General features: G+C 39.8%; 1 long non-coding RNA gene and 1 pseudogene across 3 annotated transcripts in view; both read right to left on the minus strand.

Annotated features, from left to right (window-relative positions):
• Positions 1 to 11,648: 11,648 nt before the first annotated feature.
• The window catches only part of LOC144309222 (uncharacterized), a 116,716-nt gene continuing 113,856 nt past the window's right edge, over positions 11,649 to 14,508 (minus strand). For all 3 annotated transcript variants that reach the window (XR_013375285.1, XR_013375284.1, XR_013375283.1), the window contains one exon: positions 11,649 to 12,019. This is a non-coding gene — a long non-coding RNA (uncharacterized LOC144309222). The remainder of the gene's footprint in view (positions 12,020 to 14,508) is intronic.
• On the minus strand, positions 13,193 to 14,405 carry LOC144308272 (small ubiquitin-related modifier 1 pseudogene; annotated as a pseudogene).

Below are 14,508 nucleotides of genomic sequence, written 5' to 3' on the forward strand. Positions count from 1 at the left end.
CTCAATGGGGATATGTGTGTCTAGAGGGGAGAGAAAGTATCTTCTAGAACCCAAGGCAGAGCAAAGAAGCTGCAGGTTTCCAAGAACCAAAGATTTGCAATCAGCTCGTTGTTTTGTAGGCTTTGTGGGAGGTTTTTTTTGTTTGTTTGTTTTTTGTTTGTTTTCTGCAAGAGAATTCTGAAAAAAAAACAAGATAAAACAAAACAATGTGATACTGTACGCCTGGACTTGTTTGATTTTTAAGAAAAATAGCATTTTTCTTGTTATTTATGAAACTTTAGGAAGACTTTCAAGGGAAATGGAGTAATAGAAGAAGCCAGGTCTTTTTCCTTATCTCACGAAGAGTGGAAGTTCTCTTAGATATAAAGAGCTCAAAACTTAGGTGTAGCAATATAGAAAAGTGCAAAGGAGAAGAACGTGTGTGTGTGTGTGTGTGTGAGTGTGAGTGAAAGAATAGGATCATTTATTCTCAAATGCAGAGCTGCTCAAATTGTGGCCCACAGACCTCTACTGGCCTGCAAATTATTTTCGGTCCCCAAACAGTGATTACTAGTTCGTGCAGAGGCACTTGGTGCAGGTTTGCCTTAATTGGTTTATTCTCAATGGTTCTTGAAAGTTAATGTCATCTCCTAAGCTGAAGCATACATTTGTTAATTCAGGGGCTCTCTCTTATCAGTCTTTGTATGGTGCCTCAATATTCCCCCAATACTGCTGGAGCCCCCCTGTTTTTTAATTTATTTACTCATGAGAGACACAGAGAGAGGCAAAGACACAGGCAGAGGGAGAAGCAGGCTCCCTGCGGGGAGCCCGATGTGGGACTTGATCCCAGGATCCCAGGATCACACCCTGAGCCAAAGGCAGATGCTCAATCACTGAGCCACCCAGGTGCCCTGCTCCTGGAGCACTTAATGTGCCAATACTTCCTGGCATTCTGTGACCTCTACTTCGTGTGTTGTCTTCCGTTAGAGGGGTACATAAAGCATGGTGCAGGTGGCCCAATGTTCTCTAGGCTTTTTTTTTTTAATTATCTAGATTTTTACAACAGCCACTTTTTCTCCAAATGACCCAAGAATCCTTCTGGGGGAGTTCAAATGGCTGCCCTCATACTGTATTCAGAATCACCACTGCCTCTCGGAGACCAAGGCTTATGGTATCAGTTTCAGATCTTTATGATTGAAATTAGGTTTCTACCATCCCCAGCTGCTGCAACATTAATTAATCATCTTCGGTAGCTTTGTTACTTGTGTCACATTCACCGCACTTCTTTCTATTCTCAAAATGAGGTATTTTCCATGAGCATCGCAGGCTCTTATGCAAATAACCTTCTGACCACCTGTTCCCACAGTTAGGCAGACATGGCCAGACAGGCATGTGTCCCTGGTTGTTTTTTTTTTTTTTTTTTTTTTAATCTGGTGCTAGGAATGTTACTCTTGCTGCTGCTACTCCTATGGCTCCTCACAGGACAATGACACTGCTATGTGTGTAGTGTTTTACAACTGACAAAAAGGAATCTCCAGTCAGTGGGCTCACTTAATCTCTAAAACCTGTGAGGTAGGCATTAGCATCACTTTTATAAGAATCTGTGGTTTCCTCTTTCAAGGCTGTTGTGTCAGTCATAGAAAGAGAGGACCCGTTAGGTGAGAGGGAAAGATGTGGGGGAGGAGGTGGTGGTGGGGAGGGTGGCAGTGGGGGAGAGATGGACTTTCCAAGGAGCAGAGTGTGGCAGAGGTCGAAGAAATGAGAATGAGAAGTAGACACAGGGGTGCTGGTAAGAAGTCCTGTGCTCTGGTGTTGCTGTACACATGGGAGACGTTTGGGAAGCAGGGGTGCCAGAGGTACAAGGATGGTAATTTCATTTTTAAAATTGGTGAATAGAAGGGCTGCTATTTAAACACGGCATGTTGCTCCAATGCAGGGCAAGTGAACTCTCTGTAGTGCTGGAGAAAAAGAAATGAGGGGTTGTCAAAGAAGAATGGACACAAGCCACCACATAATACTCTGTCTCACCTGACAGGTACGGCAGGATAATATTTAGAGACAGGACCAAGAGAGCTAAGGCACTTTACTTTCACTTCCTCATAGAAGGGGCTGGCATTTCAGAACACACAGACAACAGAATCAGAGTCTTGGCTTTTGAGCGGAAAAACGAAGCCAGGTCTGTGGCTTAAGACAAAAGATTTAGAAGCTTGTATTATCAGTATAGACAGCTTTTATGGACCTGTGAAAGGGAGACAGGATTGGAAGACAGGAAAGAGCTTGAACTTCAGGGTAGTTCCTGAAAAGAAGCCCTTTCCCTGACCATCTCTGCCCAAATTAGGCCACGTCCTTTTATAAAGGGGAGACTGGAACCCTCCGAAACCACTAAAGGTCGTCTCAGGTTCAGAGTGACAATCTCATTCAAAAGATACCACTGGCTTCACACAGCACCAAGTGTACTGAGCTTTAACAAGGGGTGCAGGGCAGGAAGGTCAGCATACACAATGACAGTACCGTAAAGGCCTTACAACTCTTGCGCACAGCTTCCGATATCCTTAATGACTCCACACGGGGACTTGCAAGGTCACAAGAGAGGAGGTCGAGTATACATAAATTGCGTCAGATTAGGGTATGCTCTGGGGTCTTGCTAGCATTTATATTTTCATAGTATTATAAACCTTCCAGGAGTATATGACTAGATTCCATTCTCCAGTGCTCCTTAATCTCATCAATCACAGATTACTCAAGTAAACAATGAATGATCTCAATAATCAAGTAACCATGTATAGCTGCCCATATAACAGGGCTCAGGACATAGCAATCTCATTAGGACCCCTGTTTACTTGGGTCCGGTATACTTCTACACATTCTTTGAGTTAATGTTGCAAGAAGATAGGCCATGGCTCAAATATTCAGGTGTTCCTGAGATAGGGAAGCTTTTCACGTATTAATGGTGTATAGGCAGACATGCCTGAGCATTCAAGTATGACCCCACAGGATCTCTTAGTGGCCAAGAAGACTTGACAGAGTCAACCCACTTGAAAAGGCCTTGTCATTAGCCAAAGAAGATGTGGCAATGACCTATGTAGACTGATGACTAAAGAGCACAATGGAATGAAGAGGGGAATTAGAAGATGTCAGAATGGACAGATGATGATCGCCTATAAAGGATCCTCCCTACCCTTCCTGCTTGGAATTATGAAAGCCCAGGGATGCCTGGGTGGCTCAGCGGTTGAGTGTCTGCCTTTGGCTCAGGGCCTGATCCTGGAGACCTGGGATTGAGTCCCACGTCGGGCTCCCTGCATGGAGCCTGCTTCTCCCTCTGCCTGTGTCTCGCCTCTCTCTCTCTCTCTCTCTCTCTCTCTGTCTCTAATGAATAAATAAATAAATCTTTAAAAAAAATTCTTGGCCTTAATTATGTATCCTCCATCTGTCCATGACCATATAATTTGTAGGATCTCACACAGAAGGCTGAGAGTGTACCTCCCCACCCTCTGACTCTGGGATTAGAGATACAACTTGCTTGGCCAATGGTGTATGGGTAGAAATGACAGTTTATGAGTTTCAGGCCTAGGTCTTGAGAGGCCTGAATGTTTCCATGTGTCCTCCTGAGCCTCTACTATCACCATGGAAAGAGCTTCCTCATGGGAGCTGCTGCTCCTTCTATCTGGATTCCAAAATGCACACACGTTGGGTAGAGCCACCCCAGCCATGTCCAGTCAGACTACAGTTTTGAGGAAAGCCATCCAGCCAAATCCTGTATAAATCGGCCTATAAAAATGCTTACTATTGTACTCTACTGAGATTTTGAGTTTAATTCTTATGCTGAATTATTTGCACAATAACTGACTGATATAGGTACATAGGAAAACACATTCAGTTTCAGAAAAACAAGGTTAAGGTTTTAGCACATATAATCTTTTGTGGATTGAGATTTACACCCGACATTTCAAAGTTTTAGGGAAGTATGGCACATGAAAAAGTATTTAATGCTATTAGCCCTTAGGGAAATGCGACTTAAAACCACAAAGGGATATCAGTACATATATATCAGAATGGCTAAAATAAAAATAGCAGCAATACCAAATGCTGGTAAAGATGCAGAGAAACTGGTTCATTAATAATTAATGATAGAACTGAATGGGAAAAGGATGGAGGGATGGGATAACTGGGTGATGGGCATTAAGGAGGGCATGTGATGGGATGAGTACTGGGTGTTACATGCAACGGATAAATTATTGAACACTACATCCAAAACTAATAATGTACTATACGTTGGCTAGTTGAATTTAATAAAAGAAATAAATGTAAAATGATGCAGCCACTCTGGGAAACTGTCTGACAGTTTCTTTGATAACTAAACCTACATTTACCATATGTATTAGTTGGCTTGGGCTTCCATAACAAAATGCCTCAGGCTGGGTGACTTAAACAACAGAAACTTATTTTTCACAGTTCTGGAGGCCATAAGTCCAAGATTAAGGTTCTGGCCAATTTGGTTTCTGGTGAGAGCTCTCTTCCTGGCTTTCTGATGGCCACCTTCTCAATATTTCCTCATATGGCTTTTTCTTGGTACATGCACATGAAAAGAGGGAAAGAGCTAGCTAGCTCTATGGTGTCTTATAAGGCTATTAGTCTTACAGTTATTGAGGCCCCACCCTTGTGACCTCATTTAACCTTAATTACTCCCTTACTCCAAATGCAGCCATACTGTGAATATTTGTGGGGGCTGGGACAGGGGAAGAGATGCAAATATTCAGTCCCTAACAGCATACAATCTAGCAATTCATTCCAGAGATACAAAAACGTACTCACATAAAAAACTGTACACAAATGTTTATAGTAGCCTTATTTGTAATAGACAAAAACTAGACACAACCCAAATGTTCTTCAATGGGTGAATGTAAAAAAACTCTTATAAAAATAATGGACTACTGCTCTTCCATAAATAGCAGTGAACTAATGATGCACACAGTGACTTGTATGAGCCTCAAAGGAACTACGCTAAGTGAAAAAATCAACTGCAAAATGTTAAATATTCTATGATTATGTCATATTACATTGTGAGAGTAACAAAATTATGGAAATGGGGAACAGATTGGTGGTTTCCAGGGATTAGGAATGGGGAGGGCAAAGGAGTAGGCATAGCTATAAAGGGGTGGCAGGAAGGAGCCTTTTGGTGACGGCAAAGGTCTGTATTTTGATTGTGGTGATGGATACACAATTCTGAACGTATGATATAATTCCATAGAACTATACACACAGGTGTGCACAAATGAGTGCACATAAAACTGATGAAATCTGAATAAACCCTGTGCATTGTATCAGTGTCAACTTTCTGGTTTTGATATTGTACTAGAATTATATAACGTGTTATTATTGGGGGAAACTGGATGAAGAGTACACAGAAGTTCCCTGTACATTTTTTGCAATTTCCTAGAAATCTATAATTATTTCATAATAACAACCTAAAAGACGAGCAAATTATGACTATGGAGAAAATATCAAGTGAAACAAGTTGTATAAAATGGTAAGGACAGTGAAAGTACAATCAACTATAAAAATAGAACACGCATTTGGAAAAAAGACTGGAAGGAAATGTGCAAAAAGGTAATAATGGTTGTGCTGTGGCAGTAGAATTATGTGGGTTTATTTTTGGTTAAGTTTTGGTCTAAAATTTATAAGATAATTCCAAAAAATGAGACTTATGGCATATTCCCTGATAGAAGGGAAACACTGATTTTCAGATAATCAGAGTATCTCAGAATTGAGAGGGACATAGCAGATGTCAACTCCCACTTCATTGAGTATATCAAATGACAATAAACCCATTTCTTTTGTTACCCAGGATTTTTCAAACTGGATATTATTATAAAGTTATTACTTTTATTGAATCAAATATACCTTTCTGTTACATCTAGCTTTTGGAGATGTTCAAACATAAATCACTTTTGAGGGTGTTAAATATGTCCCTTTTCTTGATTATGATCATGATTTCTTGGTAGTGTGTTAAAACTTATTAAATTTTGTATTTTAAATATGCACAACTTATAAAATGACTATTGTACCTCAATAAACCAAGTTTTAAGAAAGAAAATATGGAGGAACCTAGAAAGTATAAAAAGAAGACCACTTTTATTAAGTTTTTAATTTTTTTAAGTTTTAATTTTTTAAAGTAATTTCTGTGCCCAAAGTGGGGCTCAAATTCACAACCCCAAGATCAAGACTTGTATGTTCTACCAACTGAACCAGTCAGGTGCCCCTAAAATTTTTATTTGAACTCCAGTTAGTTAGCATACAGTATATTAGTTTCAGGTGTACATTATAGTGATTCAACACTTCCATATATCACCCGGTGCTCATCACAACAAGCATACTCCTTATTAATCCCCATCACCTCTTTAAATCATACTCCACACACTTCCCCACTGGCAACCATCAGTATATTCTCTATCATTAAGAGTCTGTTTCTTGGGGGATTCCTGGGTGGCTCAGCTGTTTAGCCCCTGCCTTCGGCCCAGGGCGTGACCCTGGAGTCCTGGGATCGAGTCCCACATTGGGCTCCCTGCATGGAGCCTGCTTCTCCCTCTGCCTGTGTCTCTACCTCTCTCTCTCTCTCTCTCTGTGTCTCTCATGAATAAATAAATTTAAAAAAATCTTTTTAAAAAAGAGTCTGTTTCTTGGTTTGCCCCTCTTGCTCTTTTTTCCCCCTTTTGCTTGTTTTTTTCTTAAATTCCAAATATGAGTAAAATATATAGCATTTATCTTTCTCTGATATATTATGCTTAGTATTATACTCTCTAGCTCCATCCGTGTCACTGAAAATGGCAAGATTTTATTCTTTTTCATTTTTAAATATAATAATATTCCATTATATGCATACCACATCTTCTTTATCTATTCATCAATGGATGGACACTTGGGTTGCTCCCATATCTTGGCTTTTGTAAATAATGCTGCTATAAACATAGTGGGACATGTATCCCTTCTTTTTTTTATTATTTCATTATTTTATTATTTTTTTATTGGAGTTCAATTTGCCAACATATAGCATAACATACCCAGTGCTCATCTCATCAAGTGCCACCCTCAGTGCCCATCACCCATGCGCCCCCAGCCCCCGCCCACCTCCCTTTCCATCACCCCTTGTTCGTTTCCCAGAGTTAGGAGTCTCTCATGTTCTGTCTCCCTCTCTGATATTTCCCACTCATTTCTCTCCTTTCCCCTTTATTCCCTTTCACTATTTTTTATATTCCCCGAATGAATGAGACCATATAATGTTTGTCTTTCTCTGATTGACTTATTTCACTCAGCATAATACCCTCCAGTTCCATCCACGTCGAAGCAAATGGTGGGTATTTGTCATTTCTAACGGCTGAGGAATATTCCATTGTATACATAAACCACATCTTCTTTATCCATTCATCTCTCGATGGACACCGAGGCTCCTTCCACAGTTTGGCTATTGTGGACATTGCTGCTAGAAACATCGGGGTGCAGGTGTCCCGGCGTTTCACTGCATCTGTATCTTTGGGGTAAATCCCCAGCAGTGCAATTGCTGGGTCGTAGGGCAGGTCTATTTTTAACTCTTTGAGGAACCTCCACACAGTTTTCCAGAGTGGTTGTACCAGTTCACATTCCCACCAACAGTGCAAGAGTGTTCCCCTTTCTCCACATCCTCTCCAACATTGTTGTCTCCTGCCTTGTTAATTTTCCCCATTCTCACTGATGTGAGGTGGTATCTCATTGTGGTTTTGATTTGTATTTCCCTGATGGCCAGTGATGCGGAGCATTTTGTCATGTGCTTGTTGGCCATGTCTATGTCTTCCTCTGTGAGATTTCTGTTCATGTCTTTTGCCCATGATTGGATTGTTTGTTTCTTTGCTGTTGAGTTTAAGAAGTTCTTTATAGATCTTGGATACTAGTACTTTATCTGATAGGTCATTTGCAATTATCTTCTCCCATTCTGTAGGTTGTCTTTTAGTTTTGTTGACTGTTTCTTTGGCTGGGCAGAAGCTTCTTATCTTGATGAAGTCCCAATTCATTTTTGCTTTTGTTTCTCTTGCCTTCATGGATGTATCTTGGAAGAAGTTGCTGTGGCCAAGTTCAAAAAGGGTGTTGCCTATGTTCTCCTCTAGGATTTTGATGGAATCTTGTCTCACATTTAGATCTTTCATCCATTTTGAGTTTATCTTTGTTTTTTTTTTTTATGATAGTCACAGAGAGAGAGAGAGGCAGAGACATAGGCAGAAGGAGAAGCAGGCTCTACGCACCGGGAGCCCGACGTGGGATTCGATCCTGGGTCTCCAGGATTGCGCCCTGGGCCAAAGGCAGGCGCCAAACCGCTGCGCCACCCAGGGATCCCTTGAGTTTATCTTTGTGTCTGGTGTAAGAGAGTGGTCTAGTTTCATTCTTCTGCATGTGGATGTCCAATTTTCCCAGCACCATTTATTGAAGAGACTGTCTTTCTTCCAGTGGATAGTCTTTCCTCCTTTGTCGAATATTAGTTGACCATAAAGTTGAGGGTCCACTTCTGGATTCTCTATTCTGTTCCATTGATCTTTGTGTCTTTTTGTGCCAGTACCACACTGTCTGGATGACCATAGCTTTGTAGTACAACCTGAAATCTGGCATTGTGATGCCCCCAGATATGGTTTTCTTTTTTAATATTCTCCTGGATGTTCAGGGTCTTTTCTGACTCCACACAAATCTTAAGATGACTTGTTCCAACTCTTTGAAGAAAGTCCCTGGTATTTTGATAGGGATTGCATTAAATGTGTAAATTGCCTTGGGTAGTATGGACATTTTCACAATATTAATTCTTCCAATCCATGAGCATGGAATATTTTTCCATCTCTTTGTGTCTTCCTCAATTTCTTTCAGAAGTGTTCTGTAGCTTTTAGGGTATAGATCCTTTACCTCTTTGGTTACGTTTATTCCTAGGTATCTTATGCTTTTGGGTGCAATTGTAAATGAGATTGACTCCTTAATTTCTCTTTCTTCAGTCTCATTGTTAGTGTATAGAAATGCCACTGACTTCTGGGCATTGATTTTGTATCCTGCCACACTGCCAAATTGCTGTATGAGTTCTAGCAATCTTGGGGTGGAGGCTTTTGGGTTTTCTATGTACAGTATCAACATGTATCCCTTTGAATTAGTGTTTAGTATTGTGTGAATCACTAATACCCAGTAGTGTGATTACTGAATCAAAGGCTAGTCTTTCTTTTTTTAAATTTATTTTTATTTTTTAACTCTTTTTGTATTTTTTTAATTTATTTTTTGTTGGTGTTCAATTTACCAACATACAGAATAGTCTTTCTTTTTGAAGAAACTCCATACGTATTCCACAGTGGCTGCACCAGTTTGCATTCCTACCAACAGCAACAGGGCAAGAGGTTCCCTTTTTCTCTATATCCTTTCCAATACTTGTTGTTTCTTGGGTTTTTTATTTTAGCCTTTCTGACAGGTGTGAGGTGATATCTCATTGTAGTTTTGATTTGCATTTCCCTGATGGTCAGTGATGATGAATTGCATGGCTTCTTTATATGTTTTGGATATTAATCCCTCATTGGATAGATAATTTGCAAAAAAACATACAAAGATTAGCATCACAAAAGAATATTATTTAATAAATAATAGGTGAAGGACAAGGAGGAACATGAGGAGAAAAAGGAAAATGAATTTGGGTTATTTGCAAATGTGAATTTTTGCTTTGAAAGATAGACTAAAAAAAAAAACCGAAAGATCGACTATTTTTTAAAAAAATTTTGTTTATTTATTCATGAGAGACACACAGAGAGAGAGGCAGAGACATAGGCAGAGGGAGAAGCAGGCTCCATGCAGGGAGCCTGATGTGGGACTCGATCCCAGGACTTCAGGATCACACCCTGGGCCAAAGGCAGACACTCAACCGCTGAGCCACCCAGGGATCCCAAAAGACCAACTATTTTAAATTAAGATCTATCAGAGTCTTCTTTAAGCCAAAGATATTTGGTTGCAACTTGTTAGGGAAGAGGATTTGGGGTGGGTCTAAACATTACAGTGTTAACTGAGACATGTGATTTTATGAATAGATTGGACTTTGTCATTTATATAGCACTATCTGAGATTTAAACCACAGAGCTCCACAGTGCTGAAAGAATGTACGATTAAAATAAATAGGCATTATGAAAAAATTAAATAGGCATTATCAAGCAAGTATTTACTTTTATAAAAACTTAAAAGGGGTCCCCAGTCATCTCAGTCAGTTAAACATCTGACTCTTGATTTGGGCTCAGGTCATGATCTCAGGGTTGTGAGTTTGAGCCCCATGTCCCACTCTGGACTCAGTGGGGAGTCTGCTGGAGATTCTTTCCCTCTTATTCTGTTCCCTCCCTCCACTGGTACTGTCATATAAATAAATAAATTTTAGAAAAACCTTATACACAAAGTAATTGTGAAGTAGTCTGTTATGGCACTATCGATCTTCCCTCCAATTAAGGATAAACATCCAGGTAGCTGGGTAGCTTGAAGGGTACACAAGTGGAAGGGGAGCACTTGCCACTCCTAAGTACATAATTATTATAACAATTGTCCTCATTTAGTCCATGCTATAATGATCAACCTCATAAAACTCCTTTGAGCTAAGCTATCTCAAGGAAAGAATTACTGTAAGATTAAAGACCTTTATATGTAGAATGCATAACTAATTTCAAATTAGCACTAAGAAAGTTCATAAACTCATTCTGTAAGCAGCTAACCTGGATATCTCAAAAGATTCAAGAATAAACAGTTCAACTGAAAGAAAATTCTTGCTGAAAAATGTGCTTCATAAAAGTTTCTTTTGTAGTGTTTCCTGCTCCCTGGAGAAGGCAATGTTCTCAGAAGTTACTTAATGGGCCAAGAAAACTCACTGTGCTAGTGACTTACAGGCATGAGAAGTTCCAAAGCAGCTGTCTATGTTATCACACTCACCATAGTAATCATCTAAATTGAGAGACACACACTTCAGTTATTCAACCATGTATTTGATCTATATTAGTCCATATACTCCTTTTTTTTGGAAAAATATTTATTTATTCATGAGAGACACAGAGAGACAGGCAGAGACAGAGGCAGAGAGAGAAGCAGGCTCCATGCAGGGAGCCCAATGTGGAACTTGATCCCGGGACTCCAGGATCACGCCTGGGCCAAAGGCAGGCGCTCAACCGCTGAGCCACCCAGGTGTTCCCATATATTCCTTTTTCAAAAATATTTATTTATTTGAGAGAGAGAGAGAGAGAGAGAGAGAGAATGAATGAGTGCAGGGAGGGGCAGGGGAAGAGGGACAGCAAGTCTTAAATAGACTCCCCAGTGAGCAGGGAGCCTACAGGGCTCAATTCCACAACTCTGAGATCATGACCTGAGCTGAAACCAAGAGTCGGATACTTAACCAAATGAACCACCCAAGCGCCCCTCGTCCATATGCTCCTATAGAAAGGAGAATTGATTAGAGATTCTCAAGCTTTTCAAATGGAAGGACTCCTTAAAAATTTTTTTAATTGGAGTTCAATTTGCCAACATATAGCTTAACACCCAGTGCTCATCCCACCAAGTGCCCCCATCAGTGCCCATTGGAAGGACCCCTTTTTAAACAACAAAACATTTTAAGATCTATACTAGTTGAGAAAATACAGCATTGCAAATTACCACTATGGAATCCAGAATGCTGTAATGGCCATCTGTTACTTTTGCTGGTCAGCATTCCCTCCCTTTATTGATGTCCCAGTACCCCAAATTTCCTATGGTGAATCATCTCTCTTTTTCTATTTTCAATCCATTCATGTTGGATGATTTTCACTCAATTGTTGGCTCTAAGACTGAGCATGTGACTCTGGCCTGGCCTATCATAGTACTTCTTCTCCAGGGCCACAGTAATTATTTAGTAATTATTTCCAGGATGAGCATGGACTACCCAGTTGCAGATGGTCTTTGAACCTTGGCTGGGACTGTTGAGAGTGAGGTTGTTCCTTTTGTCCTGGATCGCTGGGATTGGCCCACATAAGCCTGTAGCTGTTGGCAACATCTACACAATGATAAAGTATGTATGAGAATTAATCTCAATGATAAGAGATAGCGCTGAGATATCTAAAGAGATGGAGAACCATTTTCATGGTTTGGGTCCCTGAAACTATTCATGCCTGCATTTACTCATATACTTTTTAGATATATGTGTCCATAAACATCATTTAGGGTTCAAACTGGGTTTCCTTTACTTGCAAGCAAAAGTCTTTTCTACTATAAATGCTTTGAGATGTTATTTTATGAATCCCCAAGAGCAAGCAATGTTTAAAATATTAGCACAAATATTCATGAGGCATTATTGAGCCAATGAGAAATTAACATTCTGTGTGTATATGAGTGTGTAGATCTTTTGCAACTAACCACCAAAGTGGGTCAGAGATCTAAGGGTTTGGAACCACTTTCACCTAAATTTTGGAAGTCACATAAATACAGATTATGGCCATATTTACACAACTAAAACTTAGAGAAGATGATTATCCTGAAAATCTAGTGGAGCTTAGAAAGCTAATCAACACTGCCTTTTCTCTCTCAGCCAGCATAGTTTCAAAGTCAAATATGGCTTGCATCTAAAAACCAGGCTCTGCAGTTAGATGGTATTTTATAGTGATTGAAAATACTTTAGGGAGTGTACTATAATTTTATTTTAGCATGTAGAATATTTAGAACTTCAATAAGGCTACAAGGTATTATTCAGTAAAATAAAATAGGTTCATTTTCAACGTCAACTTAAAAAGAATCATGAGGATATGTATATGGCTAAAGCTATTTTTCCAAGCATCATTTTATTACTTTGTAAGCTTGTCAAGCTAATCTACTGTTTTCCAAGTGCCTGCAAACACATTATTTCATATAATCCTAACAGTAATTCTGTAAGGAAGTGAATTAGAAGTTATCAAGACTATGTTGAGTTCTATGGTGGGTGATGCATAATAAGCACACATACATATACAGATTTTAATTTAAAGTGACATCGAAAAGTGAGTGTTCCTAAAAGTATTTTATACACCTGAAAATCAGGGCTCAAAGGTAAATAAAATGTCCTAGCTTATGTAATTCAATACAAAGTAAAGCTTGGCTTAATACAATTTTTTTTAGGACTCCAGCTCCTATTTTCTACCTTGTCTTCTATTTCTAATAGATCTGAGTAGGGTCTCTGCCTGAAGCAGATTTTTTTTTTTACAAATATTTTGTTTATTTTAATGAAACTGGTACAGACAATGTCCATTTAAAACCCATATCCCAGGCCAAAAAGTACAAATAAAATAAAAAAGAGCAGTGTTCTGTTGAATACACTTCTGCATGAATAGCTTTATTAACTGCTAATGAAAATTAGAACTTTTCTGGGATTTTCTGACAAGACTTTTATCTTAAAATGCTTTCTCTTCAGTGAAGCCATCTTTGGAGTTAGTCATTTACTCTTACCATCTCTGTCTTCTCGACTCCAGCCTGATATTTCTTTCTTTGGTCCAGACCCTCAAATTTTAAAAGAAGCTTCAAGTTAAGGAAAGATCATTTTTCCACAGTTCAGTTCTCTGAAAAACTTTCATGTCCCACTGAAAGTCATAGTCCAGGAGTGAAGCAATCACATGCTAGAACTTCAGGGCCAATTGGAAAGTCATCATGAACACCTGTAGTGGTCGATCTTACTTATTGTCACAAGCCTGAAAATGCACGGCCCTGGAAAAGGTGGCCTCTCTGTGCACACATGTAATTTTTGAAAAGGAAAGGGCAATATGAAGGGGGCTGAGGTTTGATCACCAAAAATCAGCACAAGGAAGACAAGTGATAATGAATAATGGGCACCAGAATTCAAATCATCAGATGTTTTAAAGAGATGGGGTGCCAGTTTTCAATTCCGTTTTGAACAGCACATTACAAAAGAACTATTTTTAAAAATAAGAAAGGATTGAGGGGAAAGAAACAAAAATAAAAAGAGTATCTAAATCGTAGAACGACCCCCCTGTTTGTTCCTGATAAACTTCAATCACATCTTCTTCCTCCATGTCCAGTTCTTTTGGGGTGTGATTATCAGCAACTCTCTGACCTTCAAAGAGAAACCTGAGCGAATTCATGGGAACTCCCTGTCTTTGACAGTAGGATTCTTGGAGTTTCTTCAGATGGGCGGTCATTTTCGCTTTGAAGTGAATCTCGCTGCTATCCTGTCCAATGACTTTGAGTTTAATGTATTCTCCTTCCTTCTTATCTCCCAAGTCCTCAGTTGAAGGTCTTGCCTCCTGGTCAGACAAGGTGACGGTGGCTGCGGCCTGGCCTCCGGGGTTTACAAATCCGTCTCTCTTCCCCACAGCACCACAGGCGGTGGAGGGACTTCCTGAGGCGGCATCAGTGGGTATAGCTTTGTCTGAGTACTGAGTGCTGAGGACTGGCATACCTAGATTTCTCGCCTCTATGTTGCTTTGAATTACTGAAAACAGTCCTCTTTCTGGGATTGTAGGGCACCTCAGTGGATCCAATGCAAACATTTTATCCTTC

This window comes from Canis aureus, chromosome X, assembly GCF_053574225.1.
Source record: "Canis aureus isolate CA01 chromosome X, VMU_Caureus_v.1.0, whole genome shotgun sequence".
Lineage (NCBI taxonomy): Eukaryota > Metazoa > Chordata > Mammalia > Carnivora > Canidae > Canis > Canis aureus.